The sequence below is a fragment of the Artibeus jamaicensis genome, unplaced genomic scaffold (assembly GCF_021234435.1).
Source record: "Artibeus jamaicensis isolate MK-2021 breed Jamaican fruit bat unplaced genomic scaffold, CSHL_Jam_final scaffold_474, whole genome shotgun sequence".
Classification (NCBI taxonomy): Eukaryota; Metazoa; Chordata; class Mammalia; order Chiroptera; family Phyllostomidae; genus Artibeus; species Artibeus jamaicensis.
Window position 1 is genome coordinate 49,160,341 of NW_026522046.1, and position 24,853 is coordinate 49,185,193.

At 61.2% G+C, this 24,853-nt stretch overlaps 1 protein-coding gene across 10 annotated transcripts in view; it reads left to right on the plus strand.

Moving 5' to 3' along the window:
* TIAM1 (TIAM Rac1 associated GEF 1) overlaps nucleotides 1-24,853 on the plus strand; it is a 194,809-nt gene that overhangs the window by 57,159 nt on the left and 112,797 nt on the right. The window contains exon 1 of one of the 10 annotated variants that reach the window (XM_053657901.1): nucleotides 23,702-23,776. The exons of the other annotated variants lie outside the window; for them this stretch is intronic. The gene's annotated coding sequence lies outside the window, so the exon portion shown is untranslated. Of the gene's footprint in view, nucleotides 1-23,701; nucleotides 23,777-24,853 lie in introns of those variants that run through there. 10 annotated transcript variants of the gene reach the window in all.

Here is a 24,853-nt window from a genome sequence, read left to right on the forward strand (position 1 = left end):
CTTCCTGACACAGGGGCATTTTTACCTCCTTGGCAAGCCATCGAGCTGGGTGAGAGGCAAGCAGGAGGTGGCCCAGGGCTGTGGCTGACCTGGAGCACCGTCATGACCGCGTACGGGTCCCAGGGGAAGAGCCTGTCCCCCGCCACCCTCTGGAACTGGCCCTGTTGGCCAGTGGTTCCTGTTCCTGGTCAGTCTATCCTGAGGCTTTCATGCCCTTTGTGGTCTCTCACTGTGAGACTGGGGAGGAAAAGGACAGCTTCCCATGTAAGTCTGATGAAAGCCACCCGAGGGAGATGTGCATGCATGTGCTGCACATGTATACATGCCCGTGTGCACGTGCCACATGTGCGCAGCATGGTGCACACGTGCCACACGCACACACCACACGGTGCATGCGATCATGTGCCACACACGGCACATGCGATATACACGCGTGCACGCGCTACATGCGTGCGTGCAAAAGGTTTGTCCGGGAAAAGTCCGGCCATTGTTAACATAAGGAGAACGGTCTGAGAAACATCCATGTAACCTGGCAGCCAAGGAGGGTGGACTGGAATGCACATGTGTGAACAGTGATGACTTCACTGTACTAGTCAGTGGGGGTGGTAGACGCCCTTGAGTGAGCATATGTACTGTGTGGCCGTCACATTCAAAATACAGCAGTGAATTCACACCCAATTTTGCATTAAGCTTGAACATTTCTCCGTGGAAACTACTTGGATGATTCAGAAGGCCACAGCTCTGGGCACCTGGTGATTGGCAGCTTCATTGTGACAATGCACCCACTCATGCATTGTGTCTCAACTCAGAGTTTCTTGGTGAAACATCAAATCACCCGGGTGACTCAGCGCCCCCTGCAGCCCAGATGTGGTGCCCTGTGGCGTCTGGCTTTTCCAAAACCAAAATCACCTCTGAAAGGGAAGAGACTTCACAGTGTCTTTGAGATTCAGGAATATGCGATAGGGCACCTGATGGTGGCTGGGAGAACTGCGTGAGGTCCCAAGGCACCTGCTCTGAAGGGGACTGGACAGCTATGAGGGCACAGTCAGCTGTTGTTTATATGAAGAAGCAGGTTGACAGTCCTTTTTTCAGGGACACCAAGACGGGGCTCCGTGGTAGCGTCCACAGTGAAACCTGCTGGGAAGGTGCAGGTTAGATTTGAGGGGCGCCCTGCTCCCCAAACACGCGAGGATCCACGAAGGGAATGGTGTTGATTAGCATCAGGTTTCTGCAGAGGAGCAGTTGGAACGTGCTCCTGGTGCTGCCTGCACTGCCTTGGTGATGGCGCAGACTGGCACTCGGGGTGGGAACCGTCGGCCTCAGGCCAAATCCGCCGCCCCGTCCCTGTAAACAGTCTCCTGGAATCGGCCACCCCCGTTCATGCACCTGCATGGCTGGATTCTGGATTGAAAGGCAAGCTTGACCTGGAAAATGCTTCCTCTCCAGCTTCGCACAGAAAGGTTGCTGACCTTGGCTCTCACCCACCTTCATCTGGACAGCCAAGTCCAGGCCATCATCCCCTTTACTTAGTGTCGCTGGGCTTCAGCTTGGCATCTGGGAATTCAGTTCTCATTCCTTTCCTGGTGGCTGGCGGATTGTTGCTGGGGCGTCCCATTCTGTGGGGTGCTGTTTCCCCATTGAGGACGTTTGGGATGGGGGGTCAGGTCCCTCCAGTGCATGGCGGCCTCAGCTCAGTGTCAGGGCGCTCTGGGGGACCACGTCCCAAGCTGTTGTTTTTGGTCCTTAACTTAAAGGTTCTCAGGGTTTTGCAGCGCCCCCCAGTGTGGGGAGGGCCGTTCATTGTGTGCTCCCCAGCCTTCAGGTCCCTTTGCGGCTGCTGGCAGACACGGGGCCCGGCAGGTGACCACCGGCTGGGCAGGGGCAGCGGATCACTTGGAACTCTCTGCCTCTCTGTCTCGCTCTCTGACACACATGCACTCCCCTTGCCCACCCCCAGTGCCACCTCCAGGCTCTTCTTTGGTCCACTCCCGGGACAGGCTGTCCCTGATTTTCTCTGGCTGCCTGTGTAGAGCGGAGAGACCTTGGATCTCCTTTTCTTTCTCATGGGAATGTCCAGTCTTTGGAAATCCTGCCTGTGAAAAACTTCCCCTTCGCGGCCCACCTTCTACCAGGCACTGGCTGCTCTGGGCCCAGGCTGGCAGCTCTCAGCCCAAGCTGGGTGGGGAGCGGTGTCCCACTTCCCTGGGGACAGCAGTGAGGCCACACCAGAGGCGGGCAGTCTCAGGGCGGGTGTGGTGGTGGCCCACAGCGGAGGTGCAGGTGGGGACCAGCGCATCATGGTAGCAGGTTGGGGCCGAGTGACAGGGGACCCTGGTGCTGGGCAGGGTCGCAGCCTGTGAGGGTGCCTGAGGGCGGGGTGGCCCAAGGGTGGGGAGGGGCCTGAGGGACCAGTTGCGGAGGAAGTCCTAGGCCTGTGGAGTTGGGGAGCTGTGTGGGGACATCCTTTGGACCGCACCTTGAGGCCCAGGGGACACGGCAGGGATGCAGATGATGGGGTTTCCCCTCTGGCGCTCACACTTTAGGGGCATCAGAATCCAGTGGGAGCCTGGAGAAATGCAAGAGCCCCAGCCCTGAGTCTGAGATTCAGTGTGTCTTCTGGGGGGGGGTGGCACTTGTATCACGCTCCCAGACGGTGCTGAAGCTGCATTGTGGGCCCCCCTGGAGCCCCCAGGACCTTGTGCAAGAGAGAGGCTGGGCCCTAGTTAGTGTCCACACAGTGGAACCGAACAAAGGGGCGGTTGGTGGGTGGGACCCGAAGATGGCCGTGGCCTGTCCACCAGAGCGGTGGTCCCCGTGGGGTTGGCACTGTGCTGCTATTCCTGAGTCCCAGCCGGCGTGTCGCCGAGCAGTGACCCGGTAGTGGAGGCTGCACGCACATCTGACTCCTCTGCACCCGGAATCCAGCCGCCATGAGCAGGAAGAGCGAGTCGGAGCTGAGTTTTCGCTCTCTGTCCTCAGGAACCCTTTCAGCTCACTCAGTGGAGAGAGTCCCTCGTTTGAACTTCAGCCCGTGAAAGACAATTGAAATGCTTTTCCCGTCTTCCGCCATCTGGGTTTGTCCTTGGTACCAGGATGGCCGTCTGGTGTCACAGACCTGCGCTGTCAGTTGGCAGATTCTTGTTTTTTAAAAAAATTCTGATCCCAGCAGATACTTGATACAAAGTTTTGGCTACAGATGTGGAAGTAACTAAAATGTAAGCAGAAGAATGCTGGACAGACAGTGTGACAGCGTCACTCTGGGCTCTAAAACTGTCTCTATGGCCAGAAAGGCTCTGGGAACAAGCTCCAGGTCTTCTTCCGTAGAGCTGAGGTCTGGGCCTGAGAGAGGATTTTCCTTCTGGAATGTGGGTGCACGTCAAAGCTGCACCGTCCCTTTAAAGTGCAGAGGTGCCGTGGAGAAGAGCTGGTTAGGTGCCTGCCCTTGTCAGTCACTCCCCCTGGTCACTCCCGAGTCTCTCCGCTCCATTACTTGTAAGGGCTGATGTGAGCCTGTGGGGCTCCTTGGAAACAGAGTGTGGCAACCTTGACCTTGGAATTGGCGCCCTTACTGTGACTCTGGGTGACTTTCTGGACCCAGGGTGTCTGGTTGGTCCCCCATTGGAGCCCGTGGTGGCCGTGGTGGCTGGGCCCCGGGAACTCTGGGTCCTCTACAGCGGCATGTATTTACGGGGCCTGTGATTTTGGACAGGACACCTGACTTCTCTGTGTCTGGGTCCCCCCTCTGCGAACCCCAGGGACGGTGCACGAATGCACAAGGCGCTCTGAACCGGGGGTGCCGTGGGGACGGTGGTAAACCTCAGTAGACTGCGCCAGGGATCTCAGCGGCACGTACAGCTCCGCCTTCATGCACTAAGGCGTCCGGAATGGCTCTTACACAACTGGCTTCACGCCTCAGTTTCCCCCGTGGGGTTGCCAGCATTTCAGAAACCCCAAGGATCCCTCCTCTCTGGGTTGTTTTCTGGGAGTCTGTTTGGGCGGCGTGGTGGTTCCAAGACTCCTCCATCCCAGGGGTGTCGGTGGGGGGTGACCGTGCACCTGTCCTCTGCAGAAGAGGGACGAGCAGGGAAGAGGACAGCCAGTAGTTCCCGTGAGGTCAGGGTGGCTGCCGTTCAGCAGAATTGTCTGCAGGACTTGAAAAGCGCACCTGGCAGCGGCCTGGGGAGGGCCGGCGCGCCGTTTCTGGAGTCAGCTGGTTCTGGGGGGAGCGGTGAGGGCGGGGGCAGTGGTGCCCTCCACTCGCTGCCACGTCCCGTGCTGTCGGTGCTTTGCCGAGACCTCTGGCTGCCCTGTCTTGGGGCTTCGGCCCCTGTGACGCACAGGCAGCACGGGCAGCAACAGGAAGCGTGTCTTGGGGCCAGGACACCGGACGCCTGGTCTTCGCTCTCCCTGCACTTGTGGGGGTTCTTCAGAAGAGGAGCTGCATTTCCTTTGTCTCTGCTGTGTGACGTTGGGCCCTCGGTGCACGGCGGACGTCTCCTGAATTAAGTGACAGCAGAGAGTGGTTCATTGCGTTGCTGTTGACAGTAAGCAAGCTTTATCGCAACAGCAATGAGCAACCACGCTTTAAGGGAGCCACCGTGTAGCCGGCAGTGTTCTGACCCCTGACCTGTGGCACCTCCTGTAAGTTCCCCCAGGTGTTTCGAGTGGTGGGGCTGTCATCCTTCTGTTGTGCGAGTGGACGTGCTCTTGGGACGAGCATGTCACCTGCCCGTCGCACTTCAGGTGGTGAGTGGTGGACCCACGTCGGGGAGGTGCAGCTGGAGGAATCGGATCTTGTCGGCACCGCGGTCTTGGCCCGACCCCTGTGCCGTGGGCCCGCCCGATGGTGCCCACAGGGCCGATGGTCACAGAGACCTGCAGCCTGGGCACAGCTGTCCTGGGCTGTGCTCGGGGATTCCAGCGCCGGCGGGGCAGTTTTGCTGAGAGAGCGTGGCCGGGCAGCCGTGGCGCTCCTCTGCGTGGAGACCCTGGTAGGGGACGGGCCGGGATCTCCAGGTGGGCTCACGGGACTGTGTCTCCCAAAAGGGTTTATGGAGGTGGTCTCTTGGTGCACTTGCTGTATTTGGTCTCCCCGGAGCCCCGATCTTCAGACACTTGCAGCCAAACTGGCTGCGGTTCCATGAAGCTTTGGAACCAGGGAGCTGAGCAGAGTGAGAGTCTGCTTGTCTTTGCGTTCTTGAACGCCCTCCCCACGTCTCTCATCAGCGTGGTGTGTTGCGGGGTGGGCAGGGGTGTCTGTGGCCAGGCAGAGTGGGGGGTTCGGTGGGGAGCAGGTTTCTGGCAGGGCGAGGCTGCAGGAGTTAGCTTGGGGCACCCTTGGAGAGCGTGGGGACTCCGGTGGGAGCCCCCTCCTGCTGGCTGTCCCACCCCGGTGCCGTCTGGTGGGGTTGCACCTGCACCCGCTCTTGGAGGCTGGGAATCCAAAAGCGAGAGCCCTGGAGGAAGAGGGCGCTGCGGTGGGACAAGCGGCTTTTCTTTTTGGCCGGAGCCATCCCCGTCTCACAGGAAGTGGAACAACAGTGCAGAGGCCCGGGCACGCGCCCCCCGGGTGCGCCTGAGCTGTGTGCAGCGCACTGAGAGTGAGCGAGACGTCGCTGCGGCCTGGCACGGTACCGGGGCCAGACCCCGCTGGGACACCGGGCGGCGCCAGTGGTCCGGCTCTCCTTGTTTTCTCCCTCAGGGACTGGGCATGTCATTTGGCCCGCAGTGGGCAGGGCAGCCTCCACCTGAGGCTGTGATGGACCTGCCGCTCCCGCAGGATCTCCAGTTCCATACTGTCGCCGAGGGGTGTCCCAGGGCCGGCAGGTGTGTGGGAGTGGCCCCCGCCCACCACAAGGTGCAGAGTCATAGCCAGGCTGTTTGGCTCCTTTCACCGATGGCCTTTATTTTCGTTGCTTCTGCAGAGGGAGGTTATTTTTTAGAGTGAAAGGACACTTCAAGGCCATTGTGCCAGGAGTCTCGGAGGAGGGATGGGAGACAGGCCGCTGTCCCTGGACAAGGTGGGGACGGGGTGGATCAGGTGAGAGGTCTGGACCGGTGGGCGCGGAGGGCAGGGACTCGACCTGTGGGCACTGGTGGGCAGCGTTGCGTCTCTGTTGGAGCGGCCGCCCTGCAGGGCGTCCCAGTGCTGCCTGCCCGGCTCTGCGGGGTGACGAGCTCTTTCCTCTGCGACCCCATCACGCTCTGCCGGGATTCCCCACTAGCCTCTGCCCCTGGCTGCCCTGGACCTGTGCCGGCGGGCGGGCACTGTCCCCTCTCTCAGCTGGACCTGGGCTCCTTGGAGGGCAGGGACAAGTCATTTATTGACTTTTCTCCCCCTCCCCCCTCCCTGTTTCAATGAGGTGCTTGGGGCCCGGGAGACCCCTGTCCGCCTGTCTCCGCCAGTGTCCGGGCCGCTCCTGTGGCATCTGCCCAGGCGTCTGCCCGTGTGTCGTGCAAGGTGCCTGTGGGGTCGGACGTGCCAGGGTCAAGGTCAGGCCACCCCGTCTGCAGGGGCCCCGGGAGCAGCTGGGGGCCTCGGACAGCTGGGTGCTGCTGCTGCTGCAGAGAGCGGTGGGGAGCGTCTCTTTCCCCCGAGTGTCAGATTAAAGAAAGCGCACTCCTTCGTAACTGCTCTCCCCAGACTGACTGCTGGAAGTTCCTCTGAGTTGTGGCCCCCGAGGGTGCTGGCCTGGGTCTGACTCGGACCCCCACGCTGTCTGTGACTCGGGGCCCCGCACAGCTTTGAAGCTGGCAGGAAAACTCGTCTTTCGATCCTTTCTCTGATGGGGCCTTGATGGGGAGGGCAGGCGCTCGGTGGGGGTCATCAGGGTGTGATGACAGGAAGGTTGTCACCGGAGGGACAGGGGCCGCACGGTCTGGGGCTGTGTGGCGAGGGCGGAGGAGAACCGGAATGGGGCCGCGTCCCCTATCACCCAGCCCACGGCTGCCCTGGGCCTTGACTCGGCGCGGCCCTGCCCTGTCGGGCCCCCGCGTGCTCTCTCCTGCAGGCCGGCCTGCCGCCTGCCTCTCCGTTCCAGACTCTGGTGGGAGGGTGCTGGGTGGCCTGAGTGGCCCCAGCCATCACACCTCTGCTCCTGCCGGCACTCGGGGGGAGGTGCGGTGTCCTCAGGTGGAGCGGACACGTCCTGGCAGGCTCTGGGGGAGGCGGGCTGGTGGGTGGGCAGGAGGCAGGGTTGGCGCGTCCCAGCAGGGAACAGTTCCCTGTTTGTCTGGCGCCAGGCGGCATCAGGAAGTAGGCCACGCCTGGGCCCTTGCCGCCCCGACCTCTCCCGGCTGGAATGTCAGCCCTGGGCCGCGGAGTGAGCAGCAGCGGACGTGCTGCGGCCTGTGTGCTGGGGAGGAGCACCTGGGGACCACACTCACCACAGCCAGGGGTCGTGACCTATGACCTCGCCCGCCCACCCATCAGCACGGACTGCGGGGACCCTCGCTTGCCCCTCTGATGAGGTTCACGTGTTGGAGTGTCTTTGTGGTGCCCTTGTTCAGTTTGGGTTCTCAGCTGTGACTTCCCAAAACAGCGTCCTCCTGGTGCTGAGTCCAGTCTCACAGGCAGGACGCGTGTTGCGTTGGAGGCCGCCCATCCTCTGAGGCTGGGGCCCCTCACTTGTGATGCGGGGCGAGGGGAGGGTCCGCCGCACTGCACTGTCCGGGGGACTCACTGAGCCACGTCTCGCGGGCACACTGCGGGTGCGCGGGAGATGCACGGAGAAAGTGCCCAGGGTCTTGCTGCCGGAGCTGCGTTTCAGTGCGGCTGCCAGAACTCTGGTCCAGGAAGCAGAGTGGTGTCCTCATGTTTCCATCTTCTTTAATGTTTTAAAAGTACTTTAAAAAGATTTTATTTATTCATTTCTAGAGTGCGGGAAGGGAGGGGGGAGGAAAGGGAGGGAATCATCAGTGTGCGGTTGCCTCTCTCATGCCCCCTACTGGGGACCTGGCCTGCAACCCAGGCATGTGTCCTGGCTGGGCATTGAACCTGTGACTGTTTGGTTTGCAGGCCAGCACTCAACCCACTGAACACACCAGCCAGGGCCCATTTTCGTGTAATTCTGTAAAATTTTAGGTGTTTTTTTCTTCCTGTAGGTAGGACCGTGTAGCAGATGGGTGGGCTTATGTGTCTTTTGAATATGACAGTACGTGTGTGTACACACATGTGAGCACTTCGGAATCAATGAAAATGTCGGCATTCTTTGAAAACGCTGTTTTTCCAGGCAAATGTTAAACGGGCTGTATTTGAATTACGGGAATAAATCTGTGTGAGACCTTTATAGGCTGGGCTTTGATGGCGAGGGGAAGGCGCCCCTCCTTGTACGGAGCGCAAGCTGCTTTGCTTTTGTGAGCTCCACGTCGGAGGCCCTCGTGGGCGTGAGCAGCACCGTGTCACTCTGAATTCGAGTCCGGTCAGTTTCGGGTCACACCTCTGTGCAGTCACTGTGCTTCACTCGTTTCTTGAACTGAAGCACGCATCTCGAGACATAAATAAAACTCCTCTATTTTTGAAACTTTGACATTTTACAGCTTTTGCTGTAAGAGACAAACTTTTGGAGGCGGCCCCTTTAGAAGGAGGGAAACGTTCGTCTCCCGGTGAATCCAGACAAAAACTGGTCTCGTTCCTTCGCCCTGGGGTTGGCAGCAACAGTGTATCACATTCAACAGCTTAACTTTGTTAATGGAAATTTCGTCCCTGCTGAGCATTTACAGATTGTTAGTGCCACCAACTCTGCTGCAGTTTGAGATGGTACAGAGTTTAAGGACACGAGGCTTGCAATTTCAAAGAGGGCGCTGAGCCAAGCCACTGTGAGGAGTAAGCGCCCGCCCTGGCCAGTGTGGCTCTGCCAGCGGGGGCGGCACCCCTGCACCGAAAGGTCGCATGGGTTTGCCGCCCCGTCTGGGCCGTGTGCTCTAGGCAGCTGAGCGCGGTGGTTCTCGCACACCGATGGCTCTCTCCCTCCCCACCCTCCTCTCTAAAATCAGTGGCTTGTCCTCAGCGAGGACACAGAGGCCCAAGTCCCACTGCTGTACTGGCCAGTCACATGCCCGCCTGCGGAGGCATCGGCAGTAGCACCATGGCGTCGAGGGGTTGCCACACTTCACCCCGCCTCGTTGGCACCAGGAGGAAGCCACCCGCCCCTCTGTCCCGGCTCTGCTGCGGCTCCCTCTTGCTTTCTGGGCTCTGGCGAAGAGCGTCCCGACCTGCTCGGGAACAGCCGGAGCTGGGGGACGAGAAGCTGATGTTAATTTACATTCCTCTTCCTCAGTGAAACGGGATGAGAGGTCAGCTCCATGCTTTTGCACCAACTTGTGTCCCCAGAGTGGTGGGGGCCCTCGTCACATCATTGGTCGTCAGTCTCCTCCCTCGCCGAGGGAGCACCAGGGTCTCAGGCTGGGGGGCAGGCCCATCACGGTGAGGACAGAGCTGTCTGGGGCGGCCGCCGCTTGGCGCTGACCTCGCCCGCCATGTCCCCTGTGGGCAGGCGTGGGGGGGCGGGAGAGATGGGGCTGCTTCCAAGGGGTCTGTTAGCTCATTCTTGGTGCATTAAAGCGGTGGGGGGTTTGCTCTGGGGGTCTGCGTGTGCTCATCGTTGCAGTGAGCGTTGCGCCGTGTGGGAAGGCGGCCAGGCCTCCCCGGCCCGTGGCCTCCCCAGTGGCTGGTTCAGCAGTAAGATGTGAAAATGGAGGCTGTGGAAACGTTTTCCACGCCGTGCTGAGAACAGGTGCTTCCTTTGTGAGTTCTCTGGTCATTTCAGCCCGGTTTAAGCCGCAGTTTTGAGGAACAAAGATGTTTTCCTTGCCCTCAGGTTGGCACTTGCTTACAGAGATGAGGCGCTTCCTGTAACCCCGGCTGCGTTTGGGGAGGTCAAGGGCAGATGACCAGAGCCTGCCCCGCACAGGCAGGCGGCTTGCTCAGCTTTGCCCTGACCTTGTCGGTACATCATGCGGTCGCCAGCAGCGAGTCCATCCGCCTGTGTCCCTTTGTTCTCCCTGAGGGTCAGTGCAGAAACCTGCGGCCGGGCCTGTGGCCACCACCTCCCGTCCTGCCCTGCGCTCGTGCTTTCTCTGCAGGGAGGTCACGCGGCATCTTCCCCTCCGACCCCTCAGGGGAGTGGGAGAGTTTCTTTGTGTGCAGGGAGTGTTGTCCCACAGAGAGCCACCTTCGACCGAACGGCTCCCCCAGCCGATCGAGAGCCTGGGCCGAGGGCCAGGGCGGACGGCCATAAACTGTGGTCTGAGGGGGTGCCTTGCATCTTTGTCCTGACGTCATCGCATTTTGGGCGGGTGCGTTGGCGCTTCCTTCGGTTAAACTGAGAGCTGCTTGGACCAGTGGGATTGAGCTACTTGAAGTCGGAGCTGCCACACTGAGACGTCCGGACGCAGTGAAGGTGTCCGGGCTGTGACCGAGCGTTCTGAAGCCGGGCCACCAGCCCCCAACTGATGCTCAGCGCTGCTCACGGCTCGCACGGGACTGCGGCCCCTCGCCGACAGGTCCCTCGTCGTCGTGACTTTGAGAAGCAGAGGTGGCTGGGTTCCTGGCTCACTGTAGGACCAGACTAGGATGGGCTTCCCAGGCGGCTTTAAAGCTTGTGGCTCAGAGAAGAAGTAACATGAAGGGAATTGAACAAAGTGTGATTGTGTTCACTTGGGAGGTAGGTATAAGGACGTTTGTATGTCGATCCCTAGTTTTTGGATTTTTTCCCCAAGAGACAACCCCCCCCCCCAAAAAAAAAACTGGTGGGAGCACAGAGGAGGAGAGAAGGGAGGATGGGTGGGTGTGTTCCAGTGCTTTTCGGGGCCCGCAGCCTATGCGGGGTCCTGTTCTAGGTGTGTGGCTGTGGCCACGCCCACCTCGGCCCCAGCCACGCCCACCTCTGCCATGGCCACACTTCTGAGCCGTCATGGCAGCCCGCACTTAAGGGCTAGGGCTGGTGTCTTTCAAGAGCCAGTCACTGTGCCTCCACGCGCTCAGTTCCCGTCTATCACCGCTCGGCCACGGCGTCTCAGCTCTGCGGCTGAGGGGACGTGCACCCTCGTCTGCGTGGTTCCCTTGCACCATAGTCGGAGGGCCCTGCCCTGGCCCCTCCTTCCTCCTGAGAAGCTGTGGGACAGGAGGGGTCCCCTTCACTTGAACGTGTTCACTGAGGACTATCGCAGAGCCACAGACTGTTCTGGGGGCCAGAGACAGAGTGGGCGCAGGATGGACTGAGTCCCTGTCCGCATGGAGCTGCCAGTCCAGGGGGACAGACAGAGCCATGGCCACAACTCCAGTGGGGGTGTGGAGGTGCGTCTCAGACAGAATGCCCTGGAAACACTTCTCTGAGGCCATGTCAAACACTTTACTTGACCCTGTGGGATAGAGCAAGAGTGGAAATCAGGTTGAGGGTTGCTCCAGGCAGAGGCAGCCAGGGATCTGGCAGAGGGTGGGGGGCGCTCGAGTGGGGCTGGGCAGAGAGAGGTGGGGCATCTCGTCTGGGGTCCGTCCGTGTGAACCCGAAGCTCGCAGGCCGGACGCAGGGCAGTCTGCCCTCCCGCTCACCAGCGAGGGTGGGGGACCCGCTGTCACGAGAAGACGGACAGAAGCAATGGGTTTGCTGCTGTGACTCCGTCACTTTGTAATTAGCTGCTCATGGTGATTACCGGACTGGCCCTGGTGCCGCGTGGCCACTCGGGGCCTCCGTTGGCCTGTGTCCCGCTCGTCCCCGCAGCCCTTGGGGACAGTGCTTGTTGCTGTTGAAGTTGGAGTTCAAGGGGGAGTGACCCGTCCGTAGCTCCCACACCTCGAGGCTGCCTGCGGTCTTTCTGGTCAGGAGGAGGGCCGCCCTCTGAGCAGGCCCTTCTCTGGCAGGTGCAGGCCCATCGTCTGCCCTTTTCCTGACTTGGACGCCCTTGCACGGGTCACTCTGAAGGCGTCCCAGGCCACTCTCCTCCTTCTGGTCACCTCTCGAACCCCTGGGACAAGAACTTGCAGCTGACAGGCAGGGCAGCACGGTCCCCTGCCTGAGATGGGTGCTTTGGGTGGTGGCGGTTCTCCGGTTGAGCACTCCCTGCCGCCCTCCTGTCCCGCTCACGGGGGCTTGTGTGGAGACCCGTGGCCACGTCTGTTTCTCAGCTGGGGGAGCGTTCCGGTCGCAGAAGCACAGGGGGATGCCTGCCCCCCCCCCCCCAGCGTGACTGCCTGTGAGCTGCCCCTGGGGCTCTGCTGTGCTGACGGCCTCGGTGGTGGCGTCAGTGCTGGCCGCCTGCTCCGGCCGCCCACTCCAACCCCGGGGAGCCAGAGAGCGAGGCCGCCCGGACAGTGCAATGTGGCTGCGCACGTCGGGCTTGCGTGCTGCCGGGAGGACCTGGAGTGGCTCGGGTCCCAGATGGCGAAGCGGGACGCACAGGTGGGGCGGTGTTGCCCAGAGCCATGGCCAGGTCGGCGCACACCCGAGCCCCCCTCCCCCCCCCGTGTGGCAGTCGTGCCTGTGTGTGGGCACTGTGCGTGCATGCACCGTGTCTGTGCACGTGTGACTGAACAGACTTCACCTGTTTTTTAAGGGTTTTATTTATGTATCTTTAGAGGGGAAGGAAAAAGAGAGAGAAATACCAGTGTGTGGTTGCCTCTAGTGCATCCCCCACTGGGAACTGGCCTGCAACCCAGGCATGTGCCCTGACTGGGAATCAAACCACAATCCTTTGGTTTGCAGGCCTGTGCTCAATCCACTGAACTACACCAGCCAGGGCCAGACTTCACCTTTTAACAGTAGTGTTAGTTTTACAGCAAAAGTGGACAGAAAGCCCAGGGACTTCCCACAATGCCCCACGGTCCCCTCCCGCCCCACGCCCAGCCCCGTCCCAGATGGCGCAAGCATGTCGAGGAGCCTGGACCTGCGCCGGCCGCCGCGGTTCCTCAGAGCCCGAGGTCATGCGGGGGCTCACTCTTGGTGCTGCATGTTCTGTGCGTTTGGACCGTGTCTCATGCCGTGAGCCTGCCGCTGTGGTGCCGCATGGGGCAGTTGCGTCGTCCCAAAAATATCTGCGTGCCACCCCTCCACTCCCCTCTGGGCCCCTGGAGGCCCGGTCTTCCCACTCTCTCCCAGGCGTAGCCTTGCCCGAGTGTCTGGGAGCCGCAGCCGCACAGCGCGTGGCCTTCAGAAGCGCGAGGACAGGCTCCTCCCCGGTTGGAGGGCTCCTGTCTTTGGTGTGGCGTGACACCCCGCTGTCCGGATGCACTGCGGTCGGGCGCCCGGGCCGCTGCCCAGCATGGGCGGTTGTGCGCGGAGTTGCCGTGGACATTCGTGTGCAGGTTCTTGTGTGGGTGAGGTGGGCACACACACGTGTTTATGCATGTGCTTACACGCCCTTAATGAGGTTTTATCTTTTTCTGATTGTGATAAAAACACGCTTTATTATTTCATATTTGGAAAATGTGAAAAAGAAGAAAAAAGCTGAAAGCTTCAGTTCCAGTCGGTCAGCGAAAAGTAACAACACGGAATGGGAGCTGTCCCCGAGCGCGGACATGGTTCTCACGTATTTCGCAGTCGGTGATGAGCACAGGAGAGGCGTGGGCGCGCCGGATGCCGGCCACTTCCATGGGAATCGCCTCTCAAGGGGCTTTTTATGCTGGTCAGCGTGCAGCCGAACGCTGCCAGCTTGATTCGAGCGCTCGCTGCGCGGGCTGTCGAACACCGACTCCGGGAGGCCCCGGCTTTGACTCCTGAAGTGTCCCGTAGGCTTTACAGATGCCGCACGCTTGCTGCTGGGCCCAGGCCCGGTGTGTGCGCGGGACCCCGGGCATCCGTCCAGAGCACATGCGCTTTGCTGGCGTGACTGCGTTGGGTTCTGGGAGCCCTCACCTGTCCTGGGTGTCTCTGGGTGGAGGAGGCTCCTGGGCAGGTGGGGAGGGGCTCGTGGAGCAGTGGGGCCTGGGAAGCAGCCCAGCAGTGGACCGAGGGCGACCCAGGTACGCAGTCTTTTCATGGGCACGTGTAACACGGCAAATGAAACCTGACTCAGCTTACCAGTATCTTCTCGTGATTTCTGTGAGGGAGTACACAAGGTCTGTCCCGGAGGCATCCAGCCGTGTAATATGAAAAATAGACATTATTGAAGAAAATGCAAGAAACATTGAATGTAAGACAGTGATGCCTCAGTCCCCTTCAAAGTGGGCACCTTGGCACCTCACACAGTTCTCCCAATCGCTATCAGCTGCCCCGTCTTCTTTCCTGAATCTCATCAACGCGGTGGTGTGAAATCTCTTGCTTTCCAAAGGTGATTTTAGTTCTGGGAGAAGCCAGAAGCCACAGGACACCAAATCTGGGCTGTACTGGAGCTGAGTCACCCGGGTGATTTGATGTTTCACCGAAAATACTCTGCATGAGACATGATGTGTGAGTGGGCGCGTTGTCATGATGAGGCTGCTGATCACCAGGTGCCCACAGCTGCGTCCTTCTGACTCATCCGAACAGTTTCCGTGGAGGAACATTCAAGCGCAACGCAAAATCGGATGCAGATTCACTGCTCCACTCTCGCAGTCGTTTGGAACGCGACGGCCACACAGTGCGCAAGGTCACTCAGCCGCATCCGCCGCCCCCACTGACACGCACGGGGGAGTCGTTGTTGCTCACGCAGGCGTACTCCGGTCCACTCTCCTCGGCTGCCAGGTTGCACCGATGTCGTGCAGACTGCTCTCCTTACGTCGACACCAGCCGGACTCTTCCCAGACGGACCTCCTGTGCCTTTCAGGTTTTTCAGTGTCACCTCCCTGTCTGCGCGGAAGACGTCAGGCTCGGGCCGGCGAGCACGTGCGCCTCATGTCAGCTGAGTGTATGCAAAGTTGTAAGTGAAGCTGACAGACTGTGAAGTAAACTGCGTTTTATTCTCCTCGCCCGACGAGTGAACTTTGCAGGTTTGGATTCAGAAAGGTCAGACTCCTTGAAGAACCGCAGGGGACCACAGGTGGGAGGGGGCCCGCCCCCAGCCCAGGGCCGGCTTCCTGCTTCCATCCCGCTGCCTCGCACGCCGGCACCTGCAGACCTCCACCTGCAGACCCTTAGCTGCCTGCCCTCTGGCACCGGAAGGCCCCTGTCCTCCCTGCCCACAGTGGGACGGAACCCACAGAGGCCTCCTGCGGGGGCGGGGGGGGGTCTCAGGCAGACGTGCTGGACCAGGGGTGGTCTGTGGAGGGCTGGGCGGGCCTCTGGGTGGGTAGGCCGCTTGTCTTCCAGAGAAGCGTGGCTGCTGGGTGTGGAGAAGCCCCCTGATAAGTGTGCCCAGGTCAGGGGCCCTTCTGCCCTGGTATTAGGGGGTGATTCTGGAAAAAGGAACCCCGGGGCCTTTGCTACAAGGGATTCCTAGTCTCAGGTTTCGATATTCAAGTTCACCATTGCTTTTATGGGTGGGGCAGCGAGCAGCACCAGCGCGTCAGTGCCTGGGACCCAGCAGCATGCGGCCGACAGGCAGCTTCCCTGGGGCGGTGCCACTGGGCCCTGGCGCAGCTCACTGGGCGCTGGGCCCCCTGGATGGTGGGGCAGGTGCCGTGTCTGTGCGGGCACTTGTTGTTGTCTTTTCACTTCCTTTCCAGGAGCCTCAACGAAGTTTTGCCAAAAAACGAACTCTTGGCCCTTGATCCCAGGGTTCAGGGTGTCCTTCTGAGTCGACAGAAAGACTTACCTTCTGGAACCTTCCCTGGTGGCATTCTTAATGCTCCCACGCCTGCAGTTGTGTGGAGGGTCCCGCGTTCTCAGTTTCCGCTTTGCCGGGGGTCCTCACGTGCAGAGCCAGTTGTGACACATGGAAGTCGAGCCGCGGTGAAGTTTGAGCTGCACGCACTGCTCGTCGGGGGCTGTGCGACGTCCCCACGTCCCGAGGGCGCCTTCCCTTCATCTCGGCCACGGCAGTGCGGGGTCTCACAGCCTGTTGGTCAGCGAGGTACCCCACAACAAGCTGAGGCACAGTCCCGATGTTGGTGCTCGTGGGGGTTCGGGCTGTGGGGGTGGCGCTCTGTTCCCCGGACGGTGGCCTGGTGCTCAGAGCCGCGGGGGCTGGGGAGGCGTCGGCGTGAGCCCCCAGGCCCCGAGGCCCAGACTGCTCACCCCACTGTCACTCCCGTGGCTTTAGGGTGTGCGTGCTCCCCAGAAGTGTTTTCTGACGTTCAACCGGGTCTCCGTTTACGGCAAGGAAGCCCGTGCGGAAGGGGCCACGTCCGGGTGTCTCCCGCGTGGCGGGCTGCAGAGCACAGCGCCGCGCCCCACGCGGAGGCCTGGCGTGTCCGGTCTCAGACGCGTGTCTTAGGAGCCGCCTGGTAACGGAGAACACCACCGCCGAGCAGACCGCTGACGCGCGGCCTCACCGAGCGGGTCCGTGGCTGTCCGAGCGGGTGGGAGACCGCTGTGGATGTTGAGTGCCCCCCCCTCGTTGTCGCTGGCGCAGTGTTCGTTCGACGGCGTCGTTTGTCGCTGCCGGTTCTAGATTCTGGGGTGCCGAGAGTCTCTGTGGGCACCCTGGTCGTCTGGCTTGTTCACTCACCTCCGACCGCGGGGAACACAGCGCGTCCCCAGGTGTGGCTGTGCGCCAGCAGGTGGCTTCCCTGGCCCAGCTCAGACCAGTTTGCCTGGGTGCTGAGGTGTCCGCCTGCACTTGGGGACGTGAACCGGCAGGTCCCACAGCAGAGGGGCGGCCGTGTGGTCAGGAGCCCTGTGCGCTGGCCCCGAGTTCCCTGAGGACCACGGCACAGCCTTGCCGACGGCTCGTTTTCCTTCCAGATCTCTCCCTGCAGAGTGGGGAGCTCTGGCGCCTGGAGCTGGCGGCCCAAGCTCCTTGGTCCCACGGCCGCAGCTCGTGGGCGGGTGGGCGAGTAGAGCGGATGCTGCTCATGCAGACGTTGCTCACGGCCGTGCAGTCTGCGGTAGGGGGTGGGCGGCTGGCTCCCTGCCCCCACGCACCGGGCCCCGCCGTGGAAGGGGCGGCTCCATCGGGGTTGGGGACCCACTGCCTGCCTGTGTGGCGTGAGGGCTGGAGGTGCAGCGCTGGAGCCACCAGGGTGTTAGCTCGGGGACAGCAGGACCATTTGGCCCGGCAGCCTGGACGGGACCCTCGGTTTTTACAGACGAATGTCTTCTCTTTGTCATCCGAGACTCACCGTGTGGGAAGTAACAGAAACCAACTCAGGGTCACCTCAGAAACACTTTTTGTGTTCGTTACTTTTTTGTAAAGACGCAGCAAACCTAGACACCGTTTTGGCCTCACATTTCTTGCTGGAAACTCGGTGCAGACCTTTTCAGGGCACGGCGGCGGCGAGCCCGGAGCCTCGGCACCCAGGCGCTGGTGGTGGGGCCCGAGGGGGCCCTGGAGTCCAGGAACCGGGAGAGCGAGGGTCCCCGGCTGGGACGGCTGCTGTGCCACAGGCTGCGGAGGGTCCGGTCGAGGTTCCCTGCACTGCGGTCAGAGACACCAGGTTGTATCAGGCAAGTTGAAGTTACAAAAAAACGTGAGGTGTGCCAGCGCCTGGGTGTCCCTGGAGGGTGGCAGAAGCCTGCCCGTCGGGGAGCTGGGATGTGAGGTGTGGCCGCAGTTTCGTGTCCTCTGCTGCCCTGGGTTGTTTGCATTTTGCTTGTTTTGACTTGTCTGCAGTTTAAGTAGTTAAGTTTCAAGGGTGGTCTGTCGTTACAAGCTCTTGGGGCCACAGGGAGTTGGACTCGAAGGCAGTAGTGGTCGAACCGTCCTTCAAGCAGCTCGGTGAGGCTGGGCTGAGGCCTGGGCTCTGGACTCGGCGGCTGCGGAGGCTCACTGAGGAGGGGGAGGGACTTGAGGACCCCGGGTCAGGGCTAGACCTTGGGAACAAACTGGACACATGGAGGGTCAGTCCACCAGGGCGGCCAGCCCCACGTGGTCAGCCTGGGGTTCGGTTCAAGGCTGAGAGGCTGGGGCTCCCGAGAGAAAGGTCGCCCCGTCCCGCCGTTATGCCACAGGAACAGACGGCTGGCCGGTCTCCGGAGTTTGTGTGGGGGGTCGTTCGTGACCCTTCCCACTGTGTTTCCTTCCTCCCTCCGATGACCTCTTGGAGAACCGGGGGCGATGGCTCGCCTCCATCAGCCTGACCCTCAGCTGCAGGGAGCTCAGCGGAGCCCGAGCCCGTCCCGCCCGCGCCCTGGGTGTCTGGGAGTCTGGAGGGAGGCGGGCGCAGCGCGGCCAGGGAGCCAGCTTTCTTCTGCAGCCTCTGGACCGGCCATATGTTTCCAGTCACAGCTGGGGTCGTGTGAGCCGATGCTCTCCAGGCGCAGCCGTGGAGGCGGTTGTCAGGGGCTCGGTCACGGGCGGAAGGTGCAGCCTGGGTGGTTTGGCCGACAGACGCGGGTCCCTCCTGGAGACGTGGGCACAGGGTCAGTGCAGTGGAGGGGCCGAGCCCACAGGACCCGAGGGGGGACTGACCTCCAGGGTGGCCACAGTGCTGGCCGGCCATGCCTCTGGGCTCGTTGCTGTGGTCCCCACTTGCCAGATTTCTGTATTTGTCAAGGGAAGTAGGAAATCCTGATTTTATGAGATGTTTTATTTTAGATGTTGGACCAAAAAGGAAAAAAAATTAAAAAAAAAAAACCAGCCCCACGATCCAAACAAAATATGTTTGCAGGCCACACACACCCTCGGGCCACCCGGAGGCATTTCCTTATGTGCAGAAGCGGTGTGTCTTGTGCACACTCGTTTCTGAGAGGCTGTGGCTGAGAGGCGTGGACGCTGGTGCGTAGGGGGCACAGTGCTGGGACCCCCCAGACGCTCACGGCCCCGTTGTCCGGCTTCGGGGGCTGTCAGGGCACACGCACATGCCCATGCACGCCCATTCCCACACACATGCCCACATACCTCTGCACACTGGCACTCGCCCACACACCCTGCACATGCCTGCACATGCTCACACACACGTGCTGCAGATTTTGAGCTGCAGATCCCAGGTGTCACGTCATCCTACCTGCAACTCCATCAGCGTGTGTCCTAGAATCACAAGGCCGTGGAAATCCAGGTGGACTTCACTCCCTAGCATTACAGAGGATCCCGTCAGTTTTCAGATGCACCTTCCTGTCTCCCCATTTTTTTAATGACTGTCTTTGAATCAGGACCCGGACAACGCCCGTGTGTCACAAACAATGGGTTCGCGTCTCCACCCTTGTGATCAACAGGTTCCCGCTGCCTCCCGTTCTGCCTCTGTTCCTTTTCTCTTACTTACCGTCCCTCTGCACAGACACGGGAGTCAGGGGGACAGCAGTAGCCGTCCCCGCTGTGGTGGGACGGAGCTCGGGGGTGTGAGAATCGGGGTGCCAACCCTGTGCTGAGAGGGGGCGGGCGTCTCTCGCCGGCTGTCCTCGAGCCCTGGGAAGGAGGCAGGGGGCCCGTCCGAGTGTCTGGCTGCCCCTCGGTGGGCCGTGCCTTTCACTGGAGGAGACCCCGGCCAGGTTCACTGGGCGGGGAGCTTGGGTGGAACACTGCGGTGCTCAGGTGCAGTCGCTGTGGATGGAGATACTTCACAAAGAGAAAGAATACGAGTGGCGTTTAAAATGCAGAGCAAGTGCTCTGAGAAACACGCTCTGTCATGGGGTCTGCCTGCCCGGTGCCCCAGTTCATGGCGTGGGCGGGGAGACGGAGTCTCGGCGCCCTTCCTGTCCAGTGCAGTGGGGACCGAGGGGCCTGGAAGCAGGAGCATCATCCCCACAGTCTGAGCGCTGCGCCGAGCAGCTTTCATGGGCTCGGAACCCAGGAGACTGTCCAACCCTTTCTGGGCCGGGGCGGGCTGCGAGGTGAGGCTGGGTGCCCCAGGCACGCAGGGGCAGCCTCTCCCTCCTCCCTCCCCAACTGCCCCCCGCCCGCCCTCCCAGGGATCCTCAGGTCTCGGGGCCGTGCTGCAGATCTGCCCGCAGTTCCGTGTGGATCCTCAGGTTCCTTTCATCCCCCTTGCACTCAGATTTGATCTGTGGCTCACTTGTAATGGAGGTTTCCTGTGACGTAGATCTTTAGAGAAGTCTCTGAACGTCATCCCTTCACTGGCCGCTGTCCCCTGGGAACATGCGGGGACGTGGAGGAGGCTGCGGATGAGCTGCCGCAGGGCACTCCTTGCACAGGGGCCCCCAGACGCGGGACCTCTGCCGAGGGCACGTTTCCCCTCGCCCTGGCCCGGCCTGGTAGGAGGGAGGTGACTGGTCTGCCTGCTGCCCTTGTTTCTGTGAGCAACCAAGGGCCGCTTTTGGCAAAGGACTAATTCCAGCTTCCAGCGGATGGCGTCCAGCGTACGTCCCGTGACCTTCATCAAGTGTCCGAGGGACCCGTTGTCCTGCCGTGCTGTCAGACAGGCCGGGGCAGCCTGGCGGCTCGGTGGCTATTGCTGGGCTGCCCCTCAGGTCACCCTGGGGCTATGGCGCCTGTGGTGCCGGGGAGCCTGACTCGACCTGGGGAGCACGTGGCCCTGGTTGTGTTCCGGGCTCCATGACAAGTGCTGGCGGTACAAGGACACGGGACGGCGACGTGCTGGAGGTGAGATTGGTGCGCATGCACCCAGAGGGGCTGAAGGCAGACGGAGGCATGAGCGCAGAGCCCCTGTGCTGGGGGCTCCTGGAGACGCTGTCCCCGCAGGCTCACTGTCCCCGGTGTGGGGACTGGACCGGGGGTCTCAGCCTGCACTCCGGGGGCCAAGTCCTGCTCTCTTCCTGTTTTCTGTTTTTTAACCCTTGGGAGTAAAGTCAAAAGGATAATAAGTTACAACATGTAAAAATGACGACATGTGTCACTGTCCAAGCTCTGTGGGCACAAGGCCGCACTCTGCTCACACTGCTGTCGCCTGTACGTGGGCTGGGTGGGGTGGCCGCCACGGACCGTGGCCTGCAGTCTGGCCGGGTGGCTCCGACACTTCTCTCCTCCCTGTTCCGGAGGTAGAACTCGGGGATAGAGGTGTGGGCAGGGTTGGTTCCTCCTGAGGCCCTCTCCTCGGCATGCGGACGGGCACACGTGTGTCCTTGTCTCTTCTCACAAGGACACAAGTCGTGGTGGATTGGGATTCACGCGAGGGAGTTTGTTTTCACTAATGGCTTCTTTAAAGACCTTTCTCCTAAACGGAGCTGCATTCTGAGGTGCTGCCTCTTAGCCCTTCAACAGGAATTTTGGGGAGCACAGTTCAGCTGCGATACCCCAAAGCCTGGGATAGCCGCTGTCTGACCATTCGCAGAAAACAGTCGCCCCCTCTGGACTTCCCGCTCTCCGACAGTTCTGCTGTGGTCTGCCTGTCTGCCGTTCTCTCCTCTCCATCAACACCTACCCTCTTGTTGTAACTGCTACCGGTCTCTTCCTGTGTCATTTGTCCGTCCGTCGGCTGCTCGGCAGATGCCTGGGTGCCGAGTGGGTATTTGGCAGGGACTTCGGGGGCCTTCTCGTGTACCCTCACTCTTAGATTGAGACACGGAGCCCCGTCCGTGATGCTGTGAGAGCTCTCTGCAAGCAGTTTTGTTTTCAGATGGTCCTCGGCCTAACATGTTCACTCCGCCCGGGATGCTTTTATTTTTTGTGGTTGTGGAAATGTCAAAAGATGCAGTGCCGGGCCTCTTACTGTCTCTTGGAGCTGGGGGCCCCGTGACTCTGTCTCCGCGGAGTGACCGGAGGGAGCTGCTGGCTGGTGCAACCACGAGTGCACTTGGCTGCCCTGAAAAACGCAGACGGGACGGGCTTAGCTGTTTGAGAGGGCGCAGGGGACGCCGCCACCCTGCACGGCTGCTGTGCTGTCACAGAGCAGGTCCCTCATGGCTCCTTTCTGGACACTGAGCCCCACCAGCCTTTCTGCAGGCGGAGTGCTCGCACCCCCGGGCTCCACTGTGTGCGTGCAGTTCAGAGGCACTTTCTCCGGTGGCCCCGCTGGGTGTTTCCTTGAAGCCTGAGCTTCCTCCTGGAAGTTCCCGTGACCCTGATCTTCGTGCTGCACACGCACGTCCCGCCACAGCGCTGCTTGCGCTTCCTGGTTTCAGTCCTCAGTTTGATTCTGCACCCTCCCAGGAGAGAGGAAGCGCTAACGTGTTCCCAGCGGGGGTGCTGGCAGCAGGGATTAAAGCCAGGGGTAAAGAAGGAAGTGGGGGGGTGGGTCGGGGAGCAGGTGCATTAGCTCGAGCATTGAAGGAGCTAAGGAGAGGAGGCCCAGGGTCTCAGGACCACTCATGATCAGGTGGGATGGGGGTGGCCCCGCGCGGTCCCCCAGTAAGACAGCAGTGCCCACCATCAAACTGGGGGATAGACCGCGGTGGGGAGTCCCCACCCCGTCAGTGAGCACTGGGCCGCGAGGGTGAGAAACCCACGGCAACATCAGACCTAAGTGCACAGGCCTCGGCCCCTGACGGGACAGGTGCAGCCGGACCTGGGGACAGCCAGACACAGGGGCGGGCCCGGAGAAGCCTCCTTTTCTGCCCTCCCTCCCTGTTTCCCAGTCTCCACACTGTGTTTCTCAGTCTGGCGCGACTCTGCAGAGGCCAGTGGCCAGAAGCCCAGGTGGACACCTCGGTTTGGGGAAGTGGGCTCACATGGGCTGGCGTGGCCCAGCCAGGGTGTCCGGGGCTGTGGGGCCTTGGTGGCCAGGGTGTGGAAGAGGGAAGCGTGGAGTCGAACTGTGCAGAGCAAGTTAGTGACCAACAGGGAGAGGGGCCTGGCCCCCCACCCGGCCTGTGCCGAGCAGACACCAAAGGCCTTGATGGGCTGGCTGTGCAGGCTGGAAACCACTCGGAAAATAAAACGGCCCCTCAGGTGCACTTGGAGAGGCAGGCTCTCTGCCTCCCAGGTGACGAATGGGCCTTTCTTTCAAAATGAAAAGGCAGCCCATTCACGGGAAGGGGCGGATCCGTGGGGGCCGAAGGGCAGCTGGTGCTGGGTTGGGGGCTGCAGGCTCTGGGCCCAGAGTGGGGCTGAGCCCTGCCCGTCCCCTGCTCTGTGGTGCCCTTGGCTTGTCGGCGCAGGGCCGGGGACACCCGCGAGGAGGTGACCCTTAAGTGCTTCTTTTGTTTTTAAACAACTCATGGCCAGGGGTGTGTTCTTCGGTTGGGTCACACATATGTGTGTACATGTACACACACATGTACACACGTGTGTCTGCACGTCTGTGGGTGTACACATACATATATCATCTGCCATCCATCCATCCATCCATCCATCCATCCATCATCTTTCTGACAACATGCCTTAAAGAAGGGCCACTGGAACCCGTGACTGGCTGGCTCCCAGTTCCCTGGAGACAGCAGAAAGCCGTGTGAGCTCCGTGACGACACGTGCGCTGTCTCGGGTGTCAGGGCCCGTCTTGCCAAGTGAGCTGCTCAGCGACACTGCAGAGCAGTGCTGTTCGCACAGGTTTGCGTGTCCATGGCCAAAGGCAGGACGGTTTCTCTTTCAGGAGGGATCGATATTGGCGGGAAAGGTTTTCTTCCCGTTAGTTTTCTGTGGATTTAGGAACGTGTCTGAGGTCGGGGCGCATGGCAGCGCCCAGAAGAGCCTGTGACCCTTGACCATGCATTCCCTGGGGGGTGGTCGTGCCAGCTCCAGAACGGTGGGACCCAGGGTTCTATTCCCCCCCCTCCAAGTTTCCTGCCCCGGGGCAGGTGCAGACTGGGCTGTTTGTTTGCTTTGACCAGGTGGTTCCTTTGCTGAACAGAAGCAACCAAGTAGTAGAGGAGCAGGGACTTCAGGAGGGGAAGTCATGACCCCCATGGAGGCTGGAGGCCGAACTGCTGTGGGGGAGTGCTGAGTGGAGCCTGCCTGTCCGAGGAGGCTGTGGGTGAGTTACAGCAGCGTCTCTGTTGACGGTGAGAATTACTGTGGAGGCGAAGTGTGCGGCGCATTGCACCTGCAGGGCGAGCCGGCTGGCGCAGGTTGTCTGTGTCACCGGAGTTGACACAGACATGTTCCACAGCCGTGTTCCACGGCTCCTGCCCCGGTTCTCTGGGCGAAGGGGGGCTTGCTGGCGGGGTGGGCTTTGATCACACCCTGGCCGTGGGTGCCGTCGCAGAGTGTGGCCAAGGTCAGCAGACGCAGCCCTTGCAGGTGGACCTGGGAGTCAGTGGGTGTGAGGTCCCGCCCTGTGGGGGTTCCCGTCGAGTGCGGGGGGAGAGTCCCCAAGACAATGGCTGCATAAAGCTCGTGGAACGAGTGCACCGTGGAGAAGCAGTAGAGCAGGCGGGGCAGGCGGTGTGCCCAGGAGGGGCGAGGCTCGAGGCCCCGCCGGGAAGGTAACCTTGAGCAAAGAGCTGGGATCCAAGGTCACAGCTACACGTAGGACAAGGACCAGCACCGACAGAAGCGAAGAGGACGACTGGGCGCTGTGTCCCAGGGGAGCAGAAGCCGCCCTGACAGCGGGCCACACACGCGCCCGTCTGGCTGAGTGAGGGGCCGCGGGGTTCGGTGGAGCCATGCTGGACCTCTGGGAGGAGGGCCCGGTCGGAGTTCCCTCAGGCCTGGCCAGCCGGGCTCATTTTTGCAAACGGAAATTCATGGGGGCTCTTCAGTGGGCGGAGTCCACCTGTGGCCAGAAAACAGGCCAAGGGGTCGCTGGGCTCTGGGGGCGCCGGGCAGGGTCGGAGTCCGAGTGGAGCCTGTGCCAGGTATGCATCTGCTGAGTGCGTGCGGCCCGTGGCAGTAGGAGCAGAGAGGGCCTGTCCCGGTCCCAGCGTGCCCCGTGCTGGCTCCCCACACGGCGGGGCCTCCTCTTGGTCTGATGCCGGGAAGCGCCTGCCCACAGAGGCCACACCCTGGGAGTGTTCGGCCGCGGTGCCGTTCCGGTGGTCTGTGCGGTGCTGCCGGCTGTCTGCCCACACCACCCCTGCAGCCGCGTGTAACCGTGGCCCTGGTGCCAAGG